Source organism: Mus caroli, chromosome 2, assembly GCF_900094665.2.
Source record: "Mus caroli chromosome 2, CAROLI_EIJ_v1.1, whole genome shotgun sequence".
Taxonomy (NCBI): Eukaryota; Metazoa; Chordata; class Mammalia; order Rodentia; family Muridae; genus Mus; species Mus caroli.
In genome coordinates, this window is record NC_034571.1 from 141892687 (window position 1) to 141919392 (window position 26706).

Here is a 26706-nt window from a genome sequence, read left to right on the forward strand (position 1 = left end):
GTAACAGAGTATAACATATTGTGCATATTGTCCTTGCTCCATCTAGCAATCAAACTTCCTGCATGGTGTCAATGGCCTGTGCCTTGTCATCTGTTCACTCTTGTCAAAGGCAATAGATGGAACCCCTCTAGGTCAAAGAGGTTGGCATAGGCTGTTCCATACACAGGCTGTAGACAAGAGAAAAATCCCATAATCCAGGACCTCAATGACACTTTCCACCTGTAAGTCACCACCTCTGGTTCCTTAAGACCAAATGTGCTCCATGTGCTACACTGTTACCCCACTCTATTCCTGCATTGGGGAGATATAAGGCAGCCCTCAAATTGTTGCTGGCACAAATGGATCTGAGAAAAATGGCGTCATATCCAAGGCCACAGAAAGCTGAAAATGAGCAGATCAGTAACTGGAGGGTAGAGGTAAAAAGGATGAGGAGAAACTGGGGTGTGATGTGGAAGATAGCCGCTTTTGCTGAATGTGGGCTGTGCATTTCCTAACACTCAGACCAGCTCCACGAAGGAGTCTTCTAGCTTCAACTACAAAAAAAGACAATGTTTGTGCAGCCCTGTCTCCATTTCTTTGGACAGTAGATATCAGCAAAGAAGCCTCTGAATTGTAGGACCCAGATAGTGGTCACCTCCAGGATTCTGGTAGATAGGAGACCTCAGAAGTTCCCCTTCTCACCACAGGTATCTGTGAAACCAACAACAATGTACAATGAGAACAAAGGCTTGTACTGAGCACAATGCTGGCCACAGCACTATAGACATTCAAGCATTTATTCTTCCCGATAAAGTGGGATGTCAACTGCCTTTGTAGCAGAAGGTACAGCAGTCTGGAGCTAGCTTCTGCTCTCCTGAACAGCAAGTGCAGCCTGCTCTGCCATGTCCCATCAAGGCCACAAAGGGAGTGTCACTGAGCCTGCTGTTAAAATGAGAACAGTCAGATAGTTCTTATTTTGCTATTTCGGTTTTAGCTTATAAGCTATTTATAGGACAGTGAGAACTCAGGAGCCTGAAGACAGTGGCAGAGTTGGATGAAGGTAAAGGCCAATGGTCTTTTTTCCTCCAGCAGGACAGCATTGTAATATTGCCCCTTTAGCTGCTGGTGAAATGGCCCAGAAAGTCAGCTTGGAACTTCACTCCTTGACTTGTCCTGACCTTTTTTTTGGTCCATGCTGTCTTAGATGCTGAGATGCATATATACTGGAGAAGTCCATTGGAACACACTAGGCAAGCACAGATCCAATAACTGCTGATTTGAGGAAAGAAAGCTGACAGGGATGCTGGGAAAGGGTGCAGCTGGTTTGTCTACAATACTCACATTAGCCACTAGACCACCCCATGTTGTGCTGTGAATTTGAGGCCATGAGACTGTCACTGGTCCCAGCTCCCAGCCCCTTCCCGAGGCTCTGCCATTCACAAACACCCTAAGAACAGGAGCAGAAGGCAGAAAAACAAGGGAGAGGTTCTTGTTTGTGTCACATGAATGTACCTGTCATGACAATTGGTGGACAATTTGATACTGGAGACTGAGTTTTCCCTGTCATTGATGCAACAATTGTTATGTGGCCTGAATAGTTGTGCCTCCCTCCAGTTCGTTTGTTGAGGCATGACAGCTCAGTCTGGAGATACTTAGGAGTAGATGAGGTCCTGCGGGTGGTGCTCCCCTGAATGAGATGAGTGTCCTTACACAGAATGAAAGAGAAAGCACAGGCCTCTTTCTATTCATCAAGCACACAGTGAGAACCCAGCCTGCAAGCCAGGAAGCAACACTAGGAAACAAGTGAGGAGTATCATGATTTTACACTTTAGCTTCCTGAACTATGAGAAATAAATTATTTTTAAATACTTTCTGTCTATTCTGTCAATATTTAAAAACAAGTTTTCATTTATTTATTTATTTATTTATTTATTTATTTATTTATTGGACATATTGGCATGACAAATTATGTTACTATTATAGATATTGAAAGTATTATAATATGTTTATAAAGAAAGATGAAAACCAACACACACATACATACACACACACACACACACACACACACAAAATTCTGGGTAATGAAAACTTCATAGAAAAATGCCCCTAGGTATTAATGGGGTGCTATATTCATTTCTCATACCTTTTCACTTAGGGTGGACACCGTCTGGAATGGAACATGCAGCCCTGGGTCACTTAGTGTGATTTCCAGTGTTCCTCCTTATATATTCACAAGCAGTTCTGCACACTAATGCATAAACACATGCACCTATATCTATGCACTTTATGATATAAGAACTTCCAGAGAGTGATGCAACCATCAAGGGGGGAACGCAAGCATCTGTCAGGAAACACTAAAATAACTTGTATTGCTAGGAGAAGTTGTCATTGTAGATTCTAAAGAGTACATTTATACATAGCTAGAGGATGTAGGATGTAATGCCCCAGGCTATATAGTACAGCTGGTTCAAATTTCTATAGTGAATGTTTGAGGCAACTATAGCACACTGGAAAGAATTAATGTATCTAAACAGAAAAGGTGGAAAGTAGAAAGGCCATCATATGTGTATACACACACACAGGGAGAGAGAGACAGAGAGACAGAGACAGAGACAGAGACAGAGAGACAGAGACAGACAGAGAGGCAGAAACAGAGGGACAAAGACAAAGACAAGACAGAGACAGACACACACAGAGAAATAAACAGAGAGAAAAAAAAGGTCTTTCCTCTGGCAGGCTAAGGACATAGCTCAGCTGGTGAAATACTTACCTCACAAGCACAAGGAAAGACTTGAGTTCAGGCCTCAGAACTCACCTAAAGAAGTCAGTTCCAGAGCACGTGTTTCCAGTCTCAGCACTGAGCTGGAGATAAAGGAGAATGCATGCAGATCTTTAGGGGTCACTGGCTAACTATCCTAGACTACGTGATTGATTACTGGCCAATGGGAGTTCCTGTCCCCCCTCCCCAAAAAAGGGTGTGGGATCAGCAATTGAAATTGTCTGTTCTTTACAAGCATACTCACATGTGAATTCACACATTTACATAAGCACATGATATGCATGCAAAACATAGAAAAGACATATTATAAAGACTACAAACTGGATATGTATGCATGGCATGTGCCAAGAATGTAACATGCAGGCCTGAAAGGTTGGGGTACAAAGGAAGGCTTAGGACTTGACTTACATCATTTTACATTTTTTAATGCTGTGTGTAGGCTGAACTAAACATATTAAACTAATTTTTGCTCTTCGATGTTAATTATTTTAGCTTAGTGTAAGTGTATTAACTTTCACTTTTTTTTTCATAACTTTTTTTGTCCTGAATCTTGGCTCAGAACACAAACACCCCAGAAAGTGTGAACCTACTACCACAGTGATTACTTGATCTGTTTTGAGTTTTGTCAGAGGTTCCAAGCGGAATGTGGCTCAGCCCATAGAGCAATCCGGATGTGGCAGGATCTAGGGTGGGCCACTATAGTGCTAAGATGGAAACAAGGCCGCGTTGGAGATGTGCCTGTGGCTATGAAACAGTGCTTTGGAGAGTGGCCCTGAAGGCCAGAGCTTCTTTCATCATTCTAGTCGTCTGGGCCACTCCTTCCTTCCTGCTTAACTGGGACTTTTGGACATTTCCTTCAGAACAAGGCTATAGTCACTGATGTTTCTGCTTGTGGGCAGGTACTCACCTATCCCTACTCCCCAGCTGCCCAGCAGGAGACCCCAGTAGATGCCTGCTGTCCTGCCAGGAGAAAGTATGAAAGCTGACACAGCCTCAGAGTGAAGCTTTATTATGAGGACAGCAAAGCTTTTCGTGTGTGTGTGTGTGTGTGTGTGTGTGTGTGTGTGTACATGTGTGTGTGTGTGTGTACATGTGTGTGTGTGCACATGTGTGTGTACTTCTGGTATTTCCCATTACTACTTTTTTTTTTTTCTTTTAAGACTACATCTCTCACTGAACTTTTAAAAAGCTCAATTTCTGGATAAGCTAGATAGCTGTTAAACTCCCAGGATCTGCCACCCTTCTCAATGCTGGGATCACAGGCACATGCAGCCATGTTGGCATTTTATGAGGTGCTGGGGATTTGAACTCAGGTCCTAATGCTTTCACTAAGCACTCATCCTCATTGAGCCCTATTCCCAGCTCCAGTTTTTCCATTCTTTCTGCTTCTTTTGTTTCGTTCTTCCTTCCATAGATGTGGTGGAAGGAGATTCAGGTCTTTTGATAAGGAGGTCCTTAGCTGGTAAGTTCTTTTGGTAAGTGGTCATTGTGCCAAATGGGGCCCTACTAGCCAGAGCATTTTACCCTGTACTCCACACTGAAGAGATCACACTTGGCTAGGCATGGTACCTACTATAGGGAGTGAACCTATGAGACTACCTTGCAAGGCACACAAAGAAGCAAGGCCTGGTGGTGCACAGCCAGGCTCTCCAAAGCCTAGGATTCTCTTCATAAGTGGGCAGCAGCAGCAAGGGGTGGGGAGGATACAGCTCAGTGCAGGCACCTGTCTGAGTTCCTTTGTCTAGGAGTCATTCTTCCCTTAGAAGGCAAAAGACAAACAGAATCAAAGAAAGAAAACTGCTTACCCTTCTGTTTCCCCTCCATCTCTACATCCTCCAAGAGTACAGAAGGTTATTTTTGCAATAGAACTTTCTCTTTTTGCAGAAGGAAAGGGGAAAAAAGCAAATGCAGCAAGAAATATATTTTTCTAGAGTTTAAAATGAGTTCTTGGGCCTTTGAGAAATTGCCAGAAATATCACACTAATAAATAATGGCAGGTTTAAATGGTTAGTTCTGCACGAGCAGTGTTTCCAAAAGTCCTTAGCTCTCATCGGCTCACATCAGACCTGCTGCGGTGGCAGTGTGTGGGCTCCTGTTGGACAAGAAGAAAATGTGGCCTCGTCTCATTTTAGTGAAGAGGCAGAGGGCTTTGTCCACTCTGGAGCGTAGATTGGGGTGGATGTCTGTACCTATTTTCTTGAGGTTAATGCTTTTGATCCTACATTTCAAATTTTGATCCCCCAGCCTGTCCTGCTTAGTTTTTATTGTCAACTTGACACAACTCAGTTACCTGGAAAGATAGAGGAAGGTCTCAACTGAGGGATTATTCAGATCAGACTGGCTGATGGCCACAAGGCAGCTTAGAAGGAGCCATAGGGAACAAGTCTCTGAGTGCTGTTCTTCCACAGTCTCTGTTTCAGTGTCTGCCTCCAGATACTTTTTTTTTTCTTTCTGGTTTTTCAAGGAACGGTTTCTCTGTGTAGCCCTGGCTGTCCTGGAACTCACTCTGTAGACCAGGCTGGTCTCAAACTGGGAAATCCACCTGTCTCTGCCTCTCAAGTGCTGGGATTAAAGGCATGTGCCACCACTGCCCAGCCTGCCTCCAGATTCTTGCTTGAGCTTCTGCCCTAACATCTCTCAATGATGGACTGTAACCTAGAAGTATAAGCCAAGAAAGCCTTTCTTCCCTAACTTGATTTTGGTGATAGTGTTTATCACAGCAACAGAAATCAAATTGGAACATGGCCCATCCTGCTAGCAAGGTTTTCTAAAGTAAGCATTTTTCTTCTTTCTCTCCTTTTCCTTTTCCTATTTCTTCGCTCCTTTTCTCTTTACTTTTCCTCCTCTCTAAAAATCCCAGGAATGGTCACAATTTCCAACATTCAGGTAAACTAAACTTGTTAAAAATATTGATGATAAGGATACTATCTTCTGTCATTGTAACTGGTATGATTGATAGAGTAATCAGCTGGAACATGGAAATTATTAACTAGAAATCCAAGGATTCACCAAAGTAGAACCAGGTGTGTCGGGCAGGTGTCTGGGGGATGTGGAGACCAATCACACAGATGGTATGGGGTTAGAATCTCGATTGTGTGCAGGCTGTTTGTTACCTATGGTAGCTGAAAACAATCAGGAGAATGGGAAGTCTGTCCTCTCTGCAGGTCAAGTGACTATCTAGGAAGGTGAAGTAGTGTTCTAACTGTTTGGCACATGGAAAACTGTTTGTTGGCAAAGTTCCAGAATCTACCCCACTGGCCAGAGTAAGTCAAACTTCTTCCCCTCATGTTCATCTGATATAACCTTCAGGGTTTTTCGGTAGCTTTGAGGTCCAGTGGAATTACAGGAAAACTTCTATAATATAGGATTGCATGGACACCTAAGGCCTGGGGCAGAATGCATATTGTGATGGTGAACACTAGAGATAAAGAGACTATGCCTCCCACATGCTAGGTAAGGACTCTTTACACACTGAGCCCAGGTCAAGAGTACATGCGATTAGCATAGGATGGGGGATGTAGGCATTCCACACTAAAACAAGACATATATCCTGGCTTCTGGTTACACATTTCTTATGACCAAGAGTAGCTGCTTAATATCCTTGAAGCCCTGCTCATGAAAGCAGCTATTGGTCTGGGGAGATAGTTAAGTGGTTAAAGCACTTGCTATGCAAACAGAAGGACCAACATGTGAGTCCCTAAAATACACAGAAAGTCCAGGTATGTAGTGGCACACTTGTAATTCTGGAACTCAGAAGGTTCTACAACTCTCAGGAACAATCTGGAACAAGCAGGTTGGCCAGAATTAGCCATACAGTTGAAACCTTGCCTTGGAGAGGAAGGTGAAGAATAGTTGAAGAAGATACCCATTGTCAACTACATGTATCAACACCTGTGACCCTATATATGCAAACATGCATACACACATGTTCACATCATACATACATGCACAAGAAAAATAAAAAGCATAGATGTTAACACCTCTTCCACTCTCTAAGAACAAATTTGGGGAAATACACTTCCTCTTCATCCCTTGGAGGGGTGAAGGAACATTCTCTTTATTTAGGTACATTCTCAGAAGTGGAGAACTGGATGTTGAATGTGGAGGTTACTGACTTAGGTGTTCTTCCATGTACTGCCCCCTCTTGTCTACCCAATTGCCCCTCAATTCTTGGAATTATTTCCCAAATAAATGACCCACTTAAGATCCACAACTAAGGAAAATAGACTAGACCAGGCATCATCTCTTCAATACTGTCACATGTCTGCTTTTCTGAAAGATGACAAAGCTTAACCAATTAACGTATGTGATGCTGTGAGCTGGCCTGAAGGAAATCATCCCTGGAGTGGATGGGAAAAGATCATCAAACTGTATGGTAGCAAAGCCTATGATTAGGGCTCCAGTCAGGTCTTGAGGGAAGAGAGAAGCCTTTGAAGTCTATCTTTGTCCGTACAACTGAGCCCTGAGCCCAGGAACACTACAAGGTTTCTTATACTTTGACGGCATCAGGAATCAGCAAAGCTTTGTGCCAAAGATCTAGCAGGTACCATTCCCTTATGCTTCCTTGAATAAAGCACCCAGCAATCTGCCATGCTGTTGTTTTTTAGAACAATCCAGTCAGCACTGCTCAGAAAAACAAGAGTGCTCTGAACTTATCCCTGCAATGCCAAGCAGCTGATATCATAATAATCATGCATATTTATATATGAGGAAGCCTGGTTCTGCCAGTTAGGACAGGGTGACAGAAAGTGGCAGACACTTCATGCTCAGGTTTGTTTATCTCCTAAATCTGAGTTTCTAAACTTGCTAGAATGTATTTAGTCAACCCTTTGCAGATGCCCTCCACTAACATCCACCATTGTAATGTTGAAGGTGGCACAGGTGAGCTATTGCACCCCAGCTTATAACTTCTTAATTCTCTGAGGTCATTCTCAGGGCTCCTCAGAGCTCTGATTAAGAGTCAATTAAGAACTGAGGAAGAGGAAGAATTTGGGTTAAAGCATCTTTACTCTCAGCATTTGGGAAGCCGAGGGAGGGAAATCTGGGTTATAGAATAAAATTCTATAATAGACAAACAAAATACCATTTAATGTGGATCTGGAGTATGTTGAGACTGGCCTGTAAAATCACATATTTAGGAGGTTGAGGCAGGAAGAGAGTCTGTCTTATATACAGAGTTCCAAGTCAACCTGAATTCTATTCTGAGACACTTTGTTAAAAGTGAAAAGGAGAATGGGGAGATAACTCAGTGGTAGAATATATGATTACAGTGCTTGAGGCCTGAGCATTCATTCCCAGAACTGAGGGGAAAAAAAAAGAAGAAAGAAAAGGGAAACGAAAAGAAGAAAGAAAGCCATACATGGAAAGAACACATCTCTTTCCTGGGTGTGGCCTCCTGTAAAACGTGCCATTTCCAATGTCAATGTGACTTCATCTGAAGGTGGAAGCCATTGCTTCCACTTCTGATCTGGGCTGTGTGACTAGTTCTGTTTCAGTCAGTGAGGCCCTGTGATGTGGGCCTGAGAAAGCTCTCTTGCAGAGGAGTTTCTTCTGCTGGAGCAGTTCTGTTGGTAGTGAACTCTGAAAACCCTGGGCCATCATGGAGCTGAACCTGAAGCTGAACATCACCAAGACCCAGCTCATTTGTAACTGCTTCCTAATCTGGGATGTCGGGAGTTTAGCTAGGTGAATGCCTCATCCAACTAACATTCTGACTTTCTACTTCATTTCCTTATCTAAATCCATGTTACCTTGTCTCTGACATGGATACTCATTTAGGAGTTAGAACTTTCCCCTTTGTGTTTGGTAGCAATTCATGTCCCATGTAAAGGTTGGCTACCATGTTTATTAACATGATTTATTAATTAACATGATTTATTAAGGTGATTTATCAGCTACTAGAAAGGCTATCTTTCTACTCTCCAAGTTAATAAGATTTGACTTTAACCAGACAGCCCAACCTTTTGATTCTTAAATCTCCTAAACTCAAGACAAACAACTTAATAACAGATCTTGGAGGGAGAAAAGCAACAACAAACAAACAAAGCCCTAATTATTGGCATAGCTTTATAATTGGTTACAATCTTATTTTATCTGCCTTGGTATTTTGATCAACTAGAGGAGGTTAAACATTTCTATTAAAGATGATTTTTGGATGAGAGCTGTTGACACCTAAACTCATGGCACAAATCATCCTGATACTTTTAATAATCTTAAATTTTAGAGCTTTTTAGTTGAATACACACTTAGAAGTGGTTTCTATCTAACAAGAAACCAACAACAAAACTCTTAAAAATCTGTATTCTCCTTATCACGTCCCCTATCTCTGCTATCCAAAGGTTTGACAGCTTGTTCAGCACCTGAGTGACAGTTCCTCACAACACAGGAACTGGCCCCACTCACCTCACAAATCTCTGAGAATTCTGTAATCTCCCCTAAGAGATAAGCATTGTTGAGAAGGTTAGCCAATTTCCTGGAGATTAGCAATTTCTGTGGTGTCCTGTTGTAGCCTGATACATGACAACTCTTCACTGATTTTCTTGAAAACCTTCGTTTCACTGCTAGATTTTATCAAAACTGCTACAATCACATTCTGAACAACTATGACTTTGCATGTAGGAAAAAACTGGCTCACATGTGTGCTAGTATTCCAGATTAACTGAGGTATTCTATCATCTACCAGTAATAGATGAGATCCCTCTTAGTACATGATTCTCAACTAGGAAGTGTAAATTTCTTTTGAAACACAATAAAAGTTCCAGCTTCAATTGAGAGGTGAACATCCACTCTACAATTAGAAAGTAACATATTAAATGGCAAGGTGGATAAGGTAGATTAACAAAAATAAGTCTTTGACATTATCTCAGAAATTCAAACACACACACACACCACACACAGAGAAACACACACACAATCTATCTATCTATCTATCTATCTATCTATCTATCTACCTATCCAGACAATCCAAAGGCTGGAAAATGCTATCCATCTGTGAATAAATGCCTTTGTTCCTATGCCCTAGAAAGACCCAGTAAATCATCCATGGAAAACTTTCACAATATCTAACACATGGAGGCAGGTCACAGGGACTCAACCCTGGAGGCCATTGTTCTATTTGGAGGTAACACAGAGACAGTTGGAATCCATGGTGAGTCTTAACCCTACATTTGACAAGTTACCTGACTGCAATTTGGGAGGGGGGGGGGGAATCGCTTTAAAATTCTAGCAGTTGTAAACCAAGCAGATGCTCTGGCAAACCCAAGCGAACCTCTAAGGCAACCTAAAGGCTGACTACCAAGATAGCTTGGCTTAGACACAGAGAATGAATTATAGTTGCAGGTGACCCCGGCAGTTTGGGAGACAAGACTCTCTCAGCCTTTCAAATCTCCATTTCTTCAATAGACAAATAGCAGTGTTGATTCTGCGTCCTGCATGGCTCTAACAATGGATGCTCAGCCTAGCAGTTCACAGGAGAGTGGAGAATGTTCTGTTCAGGAAGGAACCAGAGACCATAAGCTGTTTTACAGAGAGAGGTAAGGCTGACAGTTTCTGTCAATTTAAGAGATACTAAATAGGGGATACTCACAATGTCTTTTTCAGGCTGTCCCAGATAAAAGACCTGCCTGAAGCTCAGAGCAACCAGTAGAAGAAAGCCAGGTGCCTAAGCTGCTGCTGAAGTTGAGAATGACTGTGATATTTAGATGTAAAGAAGATGTTCAGATGAACCCAAGCAAGGAGCTTCTCTGAACACACCTGGGTCCTTTAATCAGCTCAACCTCCTTCCTAAGTCATCTAAATTTGTTTTTTGTTTGTTTGTTTGTTTGTTTTTCTATGTACAGCTAAGGGTCCCCAGAAGCCAAGTGCTGCAGAGGGCTCTCAGGCAGGATTTGAGCTACCTCCAACTCTGACACTCCAAAATCTACTTGGCTAGATGCGGCAGTTTCTGGGGGCAAAATCTTTGTTTTGAGGCAAGGGGCAGGAATCTATACAAGATAGCTATAGATCCAAGGAACCACTAGGGAATTAGCAATGTCGACTCCCCAGGGAGAAAAAGTTTGGGTTTGGGAGAGCTGAAGTAAGGTGAATTTTCCCTTGTTTTGAAAGGGGGTCACTCAGACAAGACAACTTTTGATCCTCTTTTTGGCGAATTTTCTAATTCCTTCTTTATAAAATCTGTAAGGAAAACACGCCCACTCGAGCATGATTTCCCCCAACGTTTGAAATGTAGATTGTCTTCGTAGGCGGCTCTACTAGGGCTCTCCTCGACCTACTCCAAGCTACCACTCTACCCCACCCCCAAGGCATCGCCGGCCCACTTTCCTTCCACAGCAACTACCATGGGACCACCCGCAGTGCACCTACAATGGTGTTGGTCCGAGCTACAGGCTGAGTCCCAGGGTGCCAATTTCATGCTGGTCTCTGTCTTTATTCCTTCTGCTGGTCAGGACTTGGGTCTTTCTCTGGACCTACAGTGTCCAGAGAAACCTTCTGAACCTCAAGTCGACCTGGAGCCTGGGAGGTCTTTTAGGACCAAGGGAAGCCACCGTTCCCACAGTCGGCGGCTAATTCTTGTCCTCCTAGTCCCCAGTGGCAGTCCCCCTTCCCCCACCTCAGTCGCCCCAACGTTTCCAGACACCAGCCCCCGGCCACCCGCCAGCCGCTATCACTGGGGAGAGCACAGTTGGCCTGGAGCAAAGTTGGTGGCCACCTTCGGGTGCTGCTGCTCTCTCTCCCTCTCCTCTTCCTCACGGCCACCTTCACCCGGGAACCGCGGCCGCCTACTCTTGCACACAAGTCGCCAGGCTCCGCGAGACCAAAGAGTGGAACGGCACATCCCGGGTCACCCCTAGTTCAGCCCGCGCCCTTTGTGCTCCTAGGGGCCAAGAGGACCCGGTTCTGGAAGGGTGGCGCCGCAGCCCTGTGTTCGGCTCTCGGGAACTGTGTGCTCGGGGCAGCCCAGGGCGCTGGCAGTGATCCAAGGAGGGGAGCGGCGGGGGAAGCTGCGCGCAGGGGAGGGCAGAGGCGGAGAGCCACGAGCCCAGGAGCAGAGGCGGGCTCCGCACCGCCCCGCGCCCCTCACGCTTCCCGGCTCTCGAGACGCGCGGGCGGCCGCCTGGGCGCACCAGCCGGGTCACCTTGTCCCGGAGGTAAGTCCCGAGCACCAGAGCTGCGCGGGAGGACCCCGGGCCACCGGAGTGGGCGGGGAGGCGGGCGCGAGAGGATGCCCTGGCGCAGGCGGGTGTCCTGCTCCGCCTCGCAGCGCGCAGACCAGGCGGCGGTGGCGGTGTGCCGGCCGCGGTAAGTCCTGAAGGGTCGCAGTGGCCAGTCCAGGGAGACACAGTGTCGCTCCGAGAGAGGGGAGATGGCGCCTGACGGGGAAGATGCAGAGAGGACAGGAACTGGTAATACCGGCCCAGGGTGCGACTTGGCGCCTTGCCACCTTGGGTACCCAGGCGGCGTGAAGGGGCTGCTGTGCGACGTCGGTTAGAGCTAGTGAGTCCGTGTCTTGAGTTCAGCAAAGCCAGGCTGCTGGGGGCCAGGCCCGTGTACTGGAACACCTAGATGATACCGACCAGTCCCTGGAGCTACCTAGCTGAGTCCAAGAGGGGCTGGCGAGCAAGGCATCCGCGGAGGTGGCAGTCAGTGAGGTCCACATGGGACAGGGAAGGAAAGGGCCAGGGGAAAGAGAATGTTGAGTTCCAGAGCATCAGGATTGGGGTGGGTGGTGCACAATCAGTTACCTGAGCGAAAGACAGGACTTCTAGAACCCTTCACCTCCATCCAAGACGAGACCGGTTTTTATGAGCTGTCCGGCCCCTGGCAGCGCGACAGTCTGCAGCCTCAGAGCCGCCAGTCCTGGCGCCGAGATGGGCGCAAGCAGATGCGATTAAAGGGTTCAAATTCTAATTTTGTTGTCTCTGGGCGTGATTTCTACACTCCATTCGTGTCCTCTCTGTAAATACTGGAGAGAGTGGACCATCCATGGAATTGGACACTTTTCTTAAGAAAGAAGGGCTTTGGGCATTTGCCTGTTTTGTTGGACCCTAGCAGTGTGGTGGAGCTTTGGGCAAGTAGGATAAGGGTTGCTTGGCTTTACTAAAGGACCACAAGAAGGGGTCTTCTGGTACTCCTCATTTTCTGTGGGATGTTCTGATAGCAGAAGCGCAGGCACACGGTGCATCAGACTTAAGGTGCACACCACACTCCTGCGGTGTTTGATGTGGAGGTGGCGCCTCTGCGCTGCGGGCAAGAACTGGGTTGCCTGTGTCTTTCATAGTCTCACCAGGGTTTTTGGTGCAGCAAACAGTGGTCTCAGCTTAGCTGTTTGGGGGACGTAGGGGTCTGACAAAGACCTAGGGGTCGTTTTTCTGTTTAGAATCAGGCAGCGGGACATACATCTGTAGGGCCCTCTTCTGCAGAGCCGTGAGGTGGTAACCATTAGGCTGCGAACTGCGCAGACCTGCAGCTTGAGCGGTGCGGGGGGGGGGGGGGGGGCGGTGCAGGGGGTAACAGCCTCCTAACGTATCTCGAAGCGTGTGGATTTTTCTTTGTCAAGGTGTCTGCAGCTCGGGGTGCTTGCAGAGAAGTGGTTTCAAAGAGGGGAAAGGGGGTCCTGATAAAAGTGTCTGTAGCCTGGTGTCAGTTTGGAGGAGGGGAGAAGCTGAGGGGAATTTTCAGAGAAGTTGCTCATGCCTTTGACCGCCCTTTCGAAGTTTTAGACCACAGGTGCGGGGCCTGTGGATGTGTGAGAAAGCATCTTTCTTTCCTCTTTGCTTCCTTCCCTCACACCTAGGAACACTTTAGCTTTTTGCTGGGACAAGCTTGTCTCTGTAAGTGATCAGATGCCCTTCTCACCCTGCCCCCACTGCCTGCCCCTGCAGAGAGGACTCATCATAAATTAGCTGCCCCTTTTCAGTAAGAGAGTACTGTGGTACCAGGGAAGAGGGAGCTGGGAAGGAAGCACTTCAAACTTTTCTATTACAGAAATCTTCAATGATATAGAAAGGTAGAGAGATGCCCTTGGCCTTGGCCGCCTCCTCCTTGTTTCTCGGAGTCCTGGAGGCCTTGTTTGGGAAAGACTTCAAAATCTATTCCCAAAAGGATGACTGAGGGGAGGACTATTTGGTGATTACACATTATACAAATAAATCATAGCATCATTTGGTGTCTGTAGGCCTATACAATTATGAATGTATATACAGTATCCAACAAAGCAAATGTATTGGTTAAAATAATAAATTATATTGCTGTTAAATTGTATTTTTAAAATGAGCTAGAAAAGTAATATGTTTACGTATGGGCTTTTCGTGAGTGCTTCATTTTGATTTTAACTTTAAAAAGAAAAAAATAATAATTTCTAGCTGACTTTATCTGTCTGCACATGGTCCTGTCTCTGAGAATGATGGCAGTTTATTGCAAGCTGGCCTGGCCATCATAATAATTCCTGTGTGTTTTGTTTCTATGCTGGATTGGATCCCAGGGCCTCACCACAAATGCTAAACATGGCTATACCACTGAGCTACATTCTGGATTCAAAATATGACTTTTACTGATGATCTCAGTAGAGCACAGATGATTTTCATACAAGGAAAGATATTCCTCTCCTCATTTATATCATAGGGGGGAAAAAAAGATAGCCTGCTACTTTTATTGGAAGAACAAGTAGACCATTGCAGGAGGAAAGACAATTATAATTACTGAGGAAAACTGGCCTTTTAAATGTGCTATACCTGTCTGCCTGGGGTCTGAGCAAGATTTTAGTTGACTAGTTGCTTCAAGAACAACAAAATAATTTTTTTAAAATGGTAAAATCTTTAAACCTCAATTTGTAAGTTATAAGCAATTAATTTCTTCCTCATTTAACAGTGACCTGGAAGGACTGCAATGGACTGAACTTGTCCTTCATATTAGCCACCTCAAGTGAGTCTTATTTGCTAGGGAGCAATTGCTTATGTAAATTGTCTACTGCTGTTGTTGGCAAGGCTCACTGAGAGTGCTGCATGCTCCAGGGGTTCATTAGGAAACCTATGTGGGTGGGCATTCCTGTCTCACTTACTGGCTCCTAGGAGGCTGGGATTTGGTACCCAGTGTGATTTTAGTACTATAGAGAGGTGTGCCACACCCCAGAGAAGGCTAGGCGAGTTAGCAGGAGGAATGTCTTCCCTTGCAGAGCCCCTTAGTATAACTCTACATTTTCTCTGAGATAAAAGCTATTTCTAAAAAAATGTCAGTGGTGTTCCTAGAGTTGGGTAGACTTTGAAATACCTTTATGAAGAGCACTGTACAAAGGGGTCCTTAGTTATCCTTTTGTTAAGTGATCACTGTCATGTAAGTGAGCACTTTCATCATGTCCTCTCATATAAAACTTTGGTACTTTTGTTTTATGCCAGTGCAGGCCTGTACATCTCACTTTGTTCTTTTCCAGTCCCCCTGCCTGTTGGAGAATGCAGATCCCTAGGCATAGACTGGCACAGTATTGCAACCTGTGGTTTGAACAGATACCACATTTTTAGAAACACTATGGGTTGGAAGGATAGGGTGTCTACTTGTCAGAATCAGCTGGTAGGAGCAAATGAGATTAGAAATGTTACATGGGGCTGTTTTGCATAAATGTGCTCATGTGAGATGTTTTGAGGGGTATAGCCTATGATCTAGTTACACTGGACTAGGGACATTGAGACACAATGTTAAAAAGGTGACAATATTCCAACCATTGAAGGCAGGCTGACCAGGTTCTTACTCACACTTCCAGAACTGCAATAATGAAGACCAGCTGGTAGTTTTAGATAGGATTCTTTTTAAAGCATTCTCTGTGCAAGATTCTTGCATGTTTCCAATTATTGCAGAGTTTAAAAATCTGTCTTAAAGGTGGTCACGAGCAACTGAGCATCACTCTGCAGCCCAGTTCCTTGGTCATTGTTTCTTACAAGCAGATTGTGTGCTAGGGGCAAAAGGAAGAAGGGTAGCTCTCCTCTTTCCTGGCTGCCACTCTCTCCCTGTAGAACTTCCAGGAAGACCCGTGGGAAGGTCATTGTTTCAAACTTTGGGCTTCACTGTAGGTGCTTTGAACTACCTTAGAAATATTTCTTCACTTTTATGAGATTCTGTGGCTTTCACCCACATTCTTCTCAGGATTTTGAAAACAGAATCATTACAATGGTCACTGTTTGCTAAAGGAAAGAAGCTGCAGGTAATGGGTGTGTTTGAGTCTTGTCTTAGTGTCCTACTGCTGTGAAGAGACACCATGACCATGACAACTCTTAATAAAGCATTTTACTGGGGCTTGCTTACACTTTTAGAGGTTTTGTCTCTTATTAGTATAGCAAGATGCATGGCCATATACAGACATGGTGCTAGAGCAGTTGAGAATTCTACACCCAGACCCTCAGGCAGCAGGAAGGAACAGTCTTACAGCTTGGGCCTGGCTTGACCTTCTACAACCTCAAAGCCTGTCCCCCAGTGACATACTTCCTTCAACAAGGCCCCATCTACTAATCCTTTCAAATTTCAGCACTCCCTAAGCATTCAAATATAAGAGCCTATCAAAGCCATTCTTATTCAATCCACCATGTCTTAACTGAAGGTTTCTTTGTGCATGCTTATATAGTCACTGGCTAGCTGAGAAAAGAGAATGGGCTTCTCTTTCTTGTATCTGCATCTTAAAACTGGTGGTTGGCCCAAGTCTCAGGAGGACAGTGTACACACCTCAGTGAGGGCAGACCAGCTCTCCCATAGGAATATGTGAGACACACGTCAGCAGTCCTATCTGCTAACAATTTTCAGAGACCATGGAGGAGAGCCACATAAGCAATAGCATCTAACCTAACTAAAAGTGGATTCCTGACACATTGTAAGATAAGCCCCCATAAAAGAAGTTTTTAACAGAAGCCAGCTACCATGTGGGACACATGGTGATTTATGTTATGTATGTCACAAAGTCTAAATTATCTTAAGCTTCCAGGTGACAAAAGAATCTATTCAATTGCTGAAAATAAAGTAAAACAAGGTACTAAAGTAAAACAACAAATGGACGTGGGGATTTGAAGAATGGTTAGAACCAGTAAGCACAAATAGAAAATATCACACACATGTGGGAGATTAAGAATAAAAGTCAGTTCTGTTATCCTCTTATAATCCATCTTACCCAAGAAGCTGAAGCAGGGGCCTTGGAATTTCAAGGCCTACCTAGGCTTACATGAAATCTTTATGGCCAACTTGGGCAACTTAACTTATCAAGAGCACTTCTCAAATTTAAAAAAAAAAAAAAAGGAACTGAGTATATAGCTCAGTTGCAGAGTGCTTGTCTAGTGCACACAGGCCCTAGAATCACTCGCCAGCACCACAAAACAAGCAGAAAGCACAGAGATAGCTTTGGAACGTCACTTACATAAAAACAATATATAGAGTCCTGTTAGTATGACTACAGGGACAAGCATCTTGCTGCTGGAGTTCAAATGTGTTTAATGTGAATACTTTTTGCCTTTTAGTTCCTAGCTGGGTTTCAATTATATTATAGAGCACTTTGGAGATGTGACTCAGAGAAAGAAAACTCAGATAGAGCCTAAGATCCATCTTTTAGAAAAGGATTACTGTTGAAATTCATATTTTGAACAATTATGATATTCAGTTTGAATTTATCATTTGACCTATTTGAACTGCCATTCAGATGTGTCTCTACCTGTTTCCCCCATTTCTCTTGGTCCAAAAGTATTTATATCTAAAACACAAATGTGTTACAAACACTTAGAACCAGTAAGGTTACATTCTACTGCCTTAACTTTAAACACACTTCAGAAAGCAGGATGCAGTGTTCTCACCTCCAACACATTTGGGATTCAGCCTTCTCCCTTAGGAAATTAAAGCAGAGGATGTTATATAAACCAATTCTCCCATGGTATGTAAAATATGCATTTAAACATATTCCTATGAGCTTGGTCGTCACCTGGTGGTGATGACTATGAGCTAGAGCAGGTTTGAAATAAGTGGATTTATGTCTCAAGATCAATTCTGGGACTAGTACCATGTTGAGAGGGGATCTACTAAGTCAAGCTTTAGTAGATTTCTAGGATACCCAACTCATCCAAAGAGAGACTGGCACCAGCCCCACACTTAATGACTTGCAGAGTCTAAAATTGCCTTTAGTAAGTTGCAGACTTTTCTACACCCACCTTCAACTCCAAAATCTGAGTTTCAGCCTGTCTCCTGTATATGTTCTTCCTAAGAAACCTTGTTTATATTAGTTGTACACACCATGAAAGACTGGTGCAGGGGCTTAGTGTGCTGAGGGGAGGGGAGACTTCACAGAAGAACAGTAGCCATGTGGGATGTCTGAGATGGATCCAGCAGGGTCTGGCTAGAGCTTGCAGCTCAGACATTCCTAGATAGATTTCAGAACTGTTTATCTGCTCTGCATGACTCATAAAAGTTCCCTAAATGCACATCAACTACAGTGAGGATCTGTAAGCCATGTTCTACCTGGACCCCAGTCTTGATTTGTCCCTATCTGATCATGCCTTGCCCTTGCTCCCATTTCTCCCCCCCCCCCGCCCCCACCCATAGAACCAGGATCTGGTTGATTAATGTTCAAACTACCCCCTACTTAACCCCCAGGTACTCAGATCAGTTATTTCAGCGCATAGAATATCATTCTCTAAATTCCTTGACAGAGACAGATTTTATTTAAAGCTGCTTTGAAAGACAGGAAAGTAATCGGACTTCTTGTTTCTGAGTCCACTCTCTCCCTTTCATTTACATTCTGACCCTGATTTGTGTGTGTACATGTTTGTGTGTGTGGAAATGTGAGAAGGTGTGTGTGCAGATGTGCCTTCTCTAACAGCAAGGCCTATGTGGCCTGTAGTATAGCTGCCACAAAGGGGCTCAGAACCAGAACATCCCGGGCCCCAAGTCAGCTTCTTTGATCCCTATGTCCAGGCCCTGTTGCATAATGCTCACTGGCACCATTGCTAATCTGACTGCTCCTAGTGACTGGTACCTTGGCTGTGAAAAAGAACCCCAGATGTGTTTTTACAATATTGCAGCTTTGTCCAGATCCATAGGGAGAAAATGGATTTGTGGACTCAGAACACGTAGAATGCTGCAGCTCCCTTTCTTGTTGCTGATTCTCCAAGGTACTTTTTTGAGAACTGCACACTTCAGCATCCTGAATTACTGAGCCTGTCTCCATCCTACATTTCAAAAACTGTCCTAATTGATGTGTATCACCTACACACATGGCCAGGGACACAGGAAATGCTGGTGCAGACATGACTGGAGCGCTATGACCTCTCTCCACCAGTGCTTAGCTGTGACCCAGCCTCTAGCACTCTCTTGTTCGTTAGAGTAGGAGTGTTTTCAAGTGTGCAGGTTTTCTGTGGCCTCAAGATTCCATTTGGCAAAGTTTAAGTTGTGATACTTGCTCCCTACCAAAAAATGGTTAGCCATTTTTTTTTCTTGCACTAGAAGGTTCCTCTGCAATCCATTGACACTTTGCTCACACCCTGTGCTCAGAAGAATTCTGCACTGTCTCCAGCCACCAGTTAGGATCCTACAGAGTTATCCAGGTACACTGACACCCAAAGAAATCAGTCATAGATAGTGCTAGCGGGGATATTCAGTATAAGCTGTAAGTTGGCCCAGTATACCCCTGCAGGCTTGCCTTTCCTTGTCTTGTTATCTAGCTATTGTAGAGGCCTGCAGAGGCTTGCCTGATTAAGAATTACATGCTACAACCAATTTAAGGTTTATCTTTCCCACGTTTGAACAGACATACTGCCTGGCAGGTAGGCTCATAGTATTTCAGTAACTGTTATGCCTGCCCTTTTAGCATCAGGACTCAGGAGTAATAGGTTAAGGGAAATTAGTTTATTCCTTAACTGGTTCTGTTCACCTCTCCTTAGCTGTCATGGCCCCTCTGTTGCCTCGGATACTCAAGATACACAATGTAGATCATTCCATCTAGCCCAAAGGTCGACCCACACCATCTTCCTGTTAGGAAGTTCTGCCTCCAACCCTGGACCCCATAGTCTTAGCCTTTTCTGTTGCCTTTACATAATGATGGCTAGCTTCAGCTCTGACAGACACTTCAAACCAAGGGTCGGTGTTCCTAGGATTCACTGTTGTCCCTAGGGAGAAATCAGTCCCACCTCTTTATAGATTGTCCTCCATCTAAGATACATGTCTGTCTTCTGGATGAGGGTTGAGGAAGCTGTGCGGTCAAGAATGTGTGTGAAGGGACTTCAGGATTGGCAATGTCAAAGAAGTGGAACAGAAATAAGTGTAGTGTGGAGATGATGGGTGGGTGAGTGGTGCCATAGCAGGAACATGGTGAGCCTTGATAGGGTGCGTAACAAATGTCTTCTTCTTTCTCAGACCTATAGTGTCCTGGAAATTATTTGGATGTACAGGTGACATAGGGCTAGCTTTGGGAGAACCATGGGCTCAGGGAGACATTAGCACTTCAATAGAAACTGGGCTTTGTAAGGAGCATTGTCCTGAAAGAAATAATATAGAGCTGAGTACTAGTCCATGATGGGCCTCAGTCACTGCTGCAAGGTTGAGGATCTTCCAGAGTCCAAGTGTTTCTGACCTCATTTTCTAAACTTCAGGGCCTTGGGGTTTATACTTGGGCTGGGTTGGAAATACTAGTCTTTTGTTCAACTCCTCACATCATAGATGGATAGCTGTCTCTGAAGACATTTGTGTGACTTCTTTTGAATTCTAGATGAGCTAGTGGATTTAGGAAATGCTGGCCTATCTGAATGGAGGGGCCAGATCAAAGCTTGTATGGCTTGTTTGCGTCATGCTATGACTGTTGGCACAGAAATGCTAACACAGGCTTCAACTCTTAGATCCTTATTGCTAGTGATGTCTCTCCCTGGCCAGATGGTAGCACCAAGGAGGGAAAGGGGGGAGTGAACAAGAAGAGAGGGGAGATGTGAAGTATGCCTCTGACTCCATTTGGTTTTCGCAGCACACTCTGGAGATGCCCCTGTTTCCACACTTGGACACTTGGCATGACCAGAGAGCCAGAGGGTGCCAACCTGCTGTCCAGCCTTATGTTGCAAGAGTGGGGTATTGTTGCAGAGGCACATCTTTAGGGCACACTTGCTTTTGTGGCTGTCTACAAAGGCCATGTTATCTCACCTGCCATACTTGGCTGCCAAGGCCTCCTGATATTGCTGGAACTTACTGTAACTTTTAGGAGTGTCATGCATCCTGTGCAAAAGGCAAAGAGATTCATATTAGTCTGCCGCATGGGAAATGCCAAGTGGAGCAAAGCATACTTAGGTTACTTCTCTATCTGTGCAGTTTAGATGGCATTCCTAGGGTACAAAGCCTACAGCAAATCTGCAAGTGAGACCTGGGGTATAGGCAAGGTATGACTCAGTTATACAAGAGTACAGGGGAACAGAAATCATCTGTAAAACATCCAGGCAGCCAGAGGGGAGGTTCTTATTGCCCAGAACAACCACCTAGACTAAATAGGTTACCCTTGTTCTTGTGTTGCTTGTGGCATTAATCTTTTTCCAGGGTATGGAAATGTTTTGTTTTGGTTATTCTTGCTTTTTGGTGCCTGCTTGCTTCCTCTGTCTGCCCCTCCCTCTCCCTTTCTCCTCTGCATTTACTGCCCAGAAATTCTGGTCTTCCTGAAAGTGGCACTCAGAGACTTATATATTTCAGAAATACATTTTAGTGAGTTGGAATCTGTTCAGTGGTCTTTAAGCCAGTACCTTTGTGTGTTTGGGCAGGGGTTGGGGGGAGGCAGGGGGAATCACACATGAGCTTGACTGTCTCTGAAGGGCCAAATCAAAGGGTGAGAGGACTGTGGTGGTTACTTTTACATTCTTGTGATCAAATGGCTGGCAGAAACAATGCAAGTGAGGTTTATTTTTGTTTACCATCTAAGAGTTTTCAGTTCATAGGCTTTGCCTCCATTTATTCTGATAAGGAAGATTTTCATTTTGTTGTGACTTACATTTTCCATTTAAGTACCACCCCTAAAGCTTCCACAAACTTCTAAAGTAGGTCTCTATCTGGGGGCCAAGGTTAAACATAGAAGCTGGTGCTATTGTTTCGCATTTAGACCATAATAAGAATTCCTAACCAAGCTGCCCAGTGGCATGACTGTTGGTTTTGATTTTCAGATTTTCCTTAGCTTACAATGGAATTCTGCCCTGAGAAACCAATCCTATGATGAAATATGGTAAGTTTGAACTGCACTGAACACAGCTGTATGTTGCCATTCTGTTGCTGTGGTAAAATACCATAATCAGAATCAATTTATAGGTGGATGAGTTTGTTTGGGTTTACGGCTCCAGAGGTATGAATCTATCATGGTAAAGAGGCATGGTAGCAAGTAGTGGGCAAGAAATGACAGAAGCAGGAAGCTGAGCACTCACATCTTTAATTGTAAACATTAAGCTGAGAAAGGGAACCAGATAGAATGAGGTCATATAATCTCAAAGCCTAACCCAGTGGTGTTCTTTCTCCAGCCAGGCTGAACCACCTAAAGCACACCAAACAGCACAACCACCAAATAGAGATTAAGAGTTCAATACCTGAGCCTACAAGGAATATTCTCATTCAAACCACCCCAGCACCCAACCTGCCAAGCATCTAAATGGTTTAATAACACATGTGTTGAATTCTCAGTTGGTTTCCCTTTGGCATAGTGGGACTCTCAGTGGCTACAGCTCTCTGCGCTGGATAACAAGGTGAAAAGAACCAGACTCAAGAGCACTAGACCAGAGAAGAACCAAGTTCAAATTCCAGAACCATAGTCTTTGCTGAATAATTATCACTTTGTACCACCATAGACTTGGGGAATCTAAAGTGGAACCACCATAAGTCAGAGATCACTGTGGAGACATCTGGCTCACAGCTGATTTTTCTGTCCTAAGACAGAACCCAAAACTCAGCCTCCAGTTCATTTTGTGGAATGTTTCTTGGTGGGAACACTCTCTGCAGGTCCTCTGCTATCCACCAGCTTTCTTCCCACTTCCTACTTCATCTGGGAGGAGTACTCAGAAGTGCAGTGTCCACTCCCAGAGGCTTTGTTGTTCTTTTCTTGACCTAACTACTCACCCTACCTTCCTAGGCACTCCTCCTTACTGGACACATCTGGACCTATCGCTAACCACCCTTTCACAGTAGCTTCCTGCAGTTCCTTCTACCTGCCCTCTGGATGTTAGGATTGTCCAAGGACAAGCTGGCTAAATTGAACATCTGCCTCTGGCTGTCTCACCAGCCTTCCCTGGGCATCTGCGTTCGAGCCACATAGATAGGAATATGAAGCTGTTGAAATAGTAACTGTAGGCCCTCTAGTCTCATCAGTATTTACTACTAATCCCAAAACATGTGTTTCCTTTTATCCTTGTTATGCACATATTCATATGTGCACAAGCATGTGTATGTAAGCATGCCATATGCCCACCTTTATCTCTAGCTTCTTCTAGATTCTTGGTAACTTTATTCAGAGCTCAGGTTGGGTATCCAAGTTATCCTGGTGGTACACTCCTCTCAAGTTCAATGTCTTCAATTTTGGTGAACTCTGGCATTACTAGGACCATGAAAGATGGGTTATTAAGAATTTATGTTGACAAAATGTGCTTGAGATCCAGAGTGCAAGCTGTGTAGATTTTATCATGGAGTAAGAGAACAGGAAGCCTCCATGGTCATGGGCTATCACTCCTTTCTCCATGGTGATTGCCAGGCTAACTCTGTTTAATTAGAATGTCAGTTTTCATTGCCTTTTGAGCTTGGTGGTGTGAGTCACAGATTCATGAAGGAATAATGAGGCTTCAATACTAAACATTTCTTTAAGAATCATCCTACCAGATAATAAAATCAAGTGGTAAAATGTACATTTACTGATCTCACATCCAGGCAAGTTTTAACAATGATGTTCAGAAAGTGGATCCATAGATGTTAGTTTGTAAAGTCTGGCAACCACTGTGAAAAAGAAAATAGAGGCACGGAAGACCAAACAGCATTACCCTGTGATCCAGCAATCCTGCTTCAGTGTATATATCCAAGATAGTTGAAAGCAAAATATTGATATACTTCATGCCCCTGTTCATAGCCACATTATTCAAGAAAACTAAAATATGGAAGCAATCAACAGATAAATGAATAATTAAAGCACTGTATGCATAAAATGGAATATTGCTGAACCATTAAAAAAAGGAAATTCTGATAGATATTAAAGCCTGGATGAACATTGGAGACTTAAGTAAAATAACCCAGTCACAAATGATACATACCAGTGGTTAACCCTATAGAAACTGGAAGTAGGATGCTGGTTGCTAGCAAATAGCAGGAGAGAAAATAGTGGGCTATTGTTTATTGGTTATGGAGTTTCAGATTACAAAATGAAAAGCTTTCAGAGATCCCTTACAGAGTAACAAAATTACATTTAATTCTATTTGTACTATATAGTAGAAAATGGTTAAGAGGGGGAATTTCATGATAGTGTGCTTTTCACAATAATAATAATAACTACATTTGAAAATATTATGATCTTAGTTATTGGCAAATAGTTGACAGGTTATACAGATCATCTATTGCTGTGTAAGAAATCTCCCCCATCTGCATTCTCATGGCTCACTGTGTAAGGATTTAAACAGAGGTCCATGGAGCCCATTTATCACCCTCTGTAGACTTCCCAAATGTTTGAGATTGGAGTGTGTTGGTTTGCTCTTACCCCAGAATTGGGCCAAGCACCTACATGTCTGATCACTGAGCTTGCTCGCAGCACAGTAGCTTTGAAACAGTTGATTTCCATGTGTTACAAATGGTGATACATGAACAGAAAGGTGGCAGCTTTCTGCAAATATCTCCACTTCATACAATGTCAGCTCCATCCTGTTCTTCTGGTCAGTGGCAAGACTTTACACCAGCCCAGACTCAAGATGAGGCCAATTGGACCCCTTAGAGGGTTTGCAATTACTGTCAATCTATCATGAAAAGTAAAGACAGATAATGCACTCTAAAATATATTCCTGGGAGCCCAGTGCTAGGGACAGCAATATGGGGACCTGGAAGAAGCATGCAACATGTAGGAAATAAGCTACTTGGGTTAAACAAGATTGCATCTCCCCTCACAGGATCATGACACATTCTGAGGGAACATAGCACAATAGTAGTTAATATAAGATGTTCATAATTTTATGTGATTTGGGTTTTATCAAAATAAAAAGAACTACATTAGAAATTGTATGATCTTAGGTATTAGGAAATCAGATTTTTCGTGTGTGTGTGTGTGTGTGTGTGTGTGTGTGTGTGTGTGTGTATGTGTGTGTATGTGTGTTTGTGTTGTTGTTGTTACTTAACACACTGTCACCCAGACTCCAAGCTTATAGATTCCTGATCCTATAGATCAGGAATTTGAATAAGGTACAAGGGGACAGAGCATGTAATCATGTAATTCACAGTTTCTAAGGAGTATGATAATTCCCATTATAATAATCTCTAAATGAATATAAGAAGAATGTATACAAGTATGTAAAAAGAAGACTGGATATGTCTAGCCTGTGGCTGAATACCTTAGCATTGGTAAGTAGGCAAGCCATAGGTAAACTAAATTCATACTCTGTGTTTTACATAAAGAATTGAAAGCAAGATTTAAAACATACAATTAGTAAAAATAAATACTTGCAACAAGTGAATAAAAGCCTTGTTTTAGTCATACTGTTTGCCCCTGCTCTGTGCCAGGATGCTCCATACACTGTGTGCTTTACTTCCACCGCCTTCCCTCCCAAGAGAGCTCTTCTGGGTTCCCCAAGACTGCAGTCGGAAGGCATCCCTCTGCTCTCTGAGTGGGTGTGTGCCTTCTTTCTGTGGTGGCAGACTTGGCTCATGCCCCACAGCAGTGAGAGCACTTCTAGAACAGTTTGCTCACCCTGCATTTCTGGGTGGTTTTAAAGCTCAGAGACACAGCTGAGAAGAATGAAGAACACTCCACGCCTGGGGTGTAGGCTATGCTGTGCTGCCCTGAGTGCACATGTGTTGATATAAGTGCTATTGGGCCTCTGGACTGACCCAGATGCAGAATGCTGTGTCAAGAATCAAACCTATACATTGTGCTGGACAGAGGAGAGAGTCTAGGCTACTAGGCAGAAGGAATGGGTCAGAGTCAGAGTTTAGAGAAGCTAGATGAAAGGTAGACTTTTGAGGTGGCTTTAGATTGTATTTTGTACTAATGGTATGATGCAGGTTTAAGGGACAGCATGAGAAACAGGACAGCAGAAAACTTGTCATAATTTTTTCAACTGCTGCATCCAGATGGCCCCAGATTTAGTATATCAACATCTTGGAGGATCAGCCTGGTCTTCTAGTACCAGTTAAATGTGAGCACAAACTAAGGACATCTGGACCTGGGAAAGTGCAGGCTGGGGAAGCTGGGGAAGTTGGGTGCCCTTCCATAATCTGTTTCCTAGAGTCCCCATGTTGACTCACCATTAGGCTACACTATTCTGCACCACAGAGTGGCAGCCTTCAGGTTGTTGGTTTCTTAAATGACAGTTCAGGGATCCAGCTCAAATGTTCTGTTACAGATGCAGTCAATACAAACTCCTCTTACTTGGTGTCTTAGTCAGGGTTTCTATTCCTGCACAAACATCATGACCAAGAAGCAAGTTGGGGAGGAAAGGGTTTATTCAGCTTAAACTTCTACACTGCTGTTCATCACCACAGGAAGTCAGGACTGGAACTCAAGCAGGTCAGGAAGCAGGAGCTGATGCAGAGGACATGGAGAGATGTTCTTTACTGGCTTGCCTCCCCTGGCTTGCTCAGCTTGCTCTCTTATAGAACCAAGACTACCAGCCCAGAGATGGCACCACCCACAAGGAGCATTTCCCCCTTGATCACTAATTGAGAAAATGCCTTACAGTTGGATCTCATGGAGGCATTTCCTCAACTGAAGCTCCTTTCTCTGTGATAACTCCAGCTGT

General features: G+C 44.0%; 1 protein-coding gene across 5 annotated transcripts in view; it reads left to right on the forward strand.

Annotated features, from left to right (window-relative positions):
- Window positions 1-11757: 11757 nt before the first annotated feature.
- Window positions 11758-26706, forward strand: part of Syndig1 (synapse differentiation inducing 1) — a 172967-nt gene continuing 158018 nt past the window's right edge. The window contains exons 1-2 of one of the 5 annotated variants that reach the window (XM_029470252.1): window positions 11758-12055; window positions 21901-21959. The gene's annotated coding sequence lies outside the window, so the exon portion shown is untranslated. Of the gene's footprint in view, window positions 12056-14656; window positions 14678-21900; window positions 21960-26706 lie in introns of those variants that run through there. The other 4 variants (XM_029470251.1, XM_021156796.2, XM_029470253.1 and 1 more) reach the window with 4 other exon arrangements.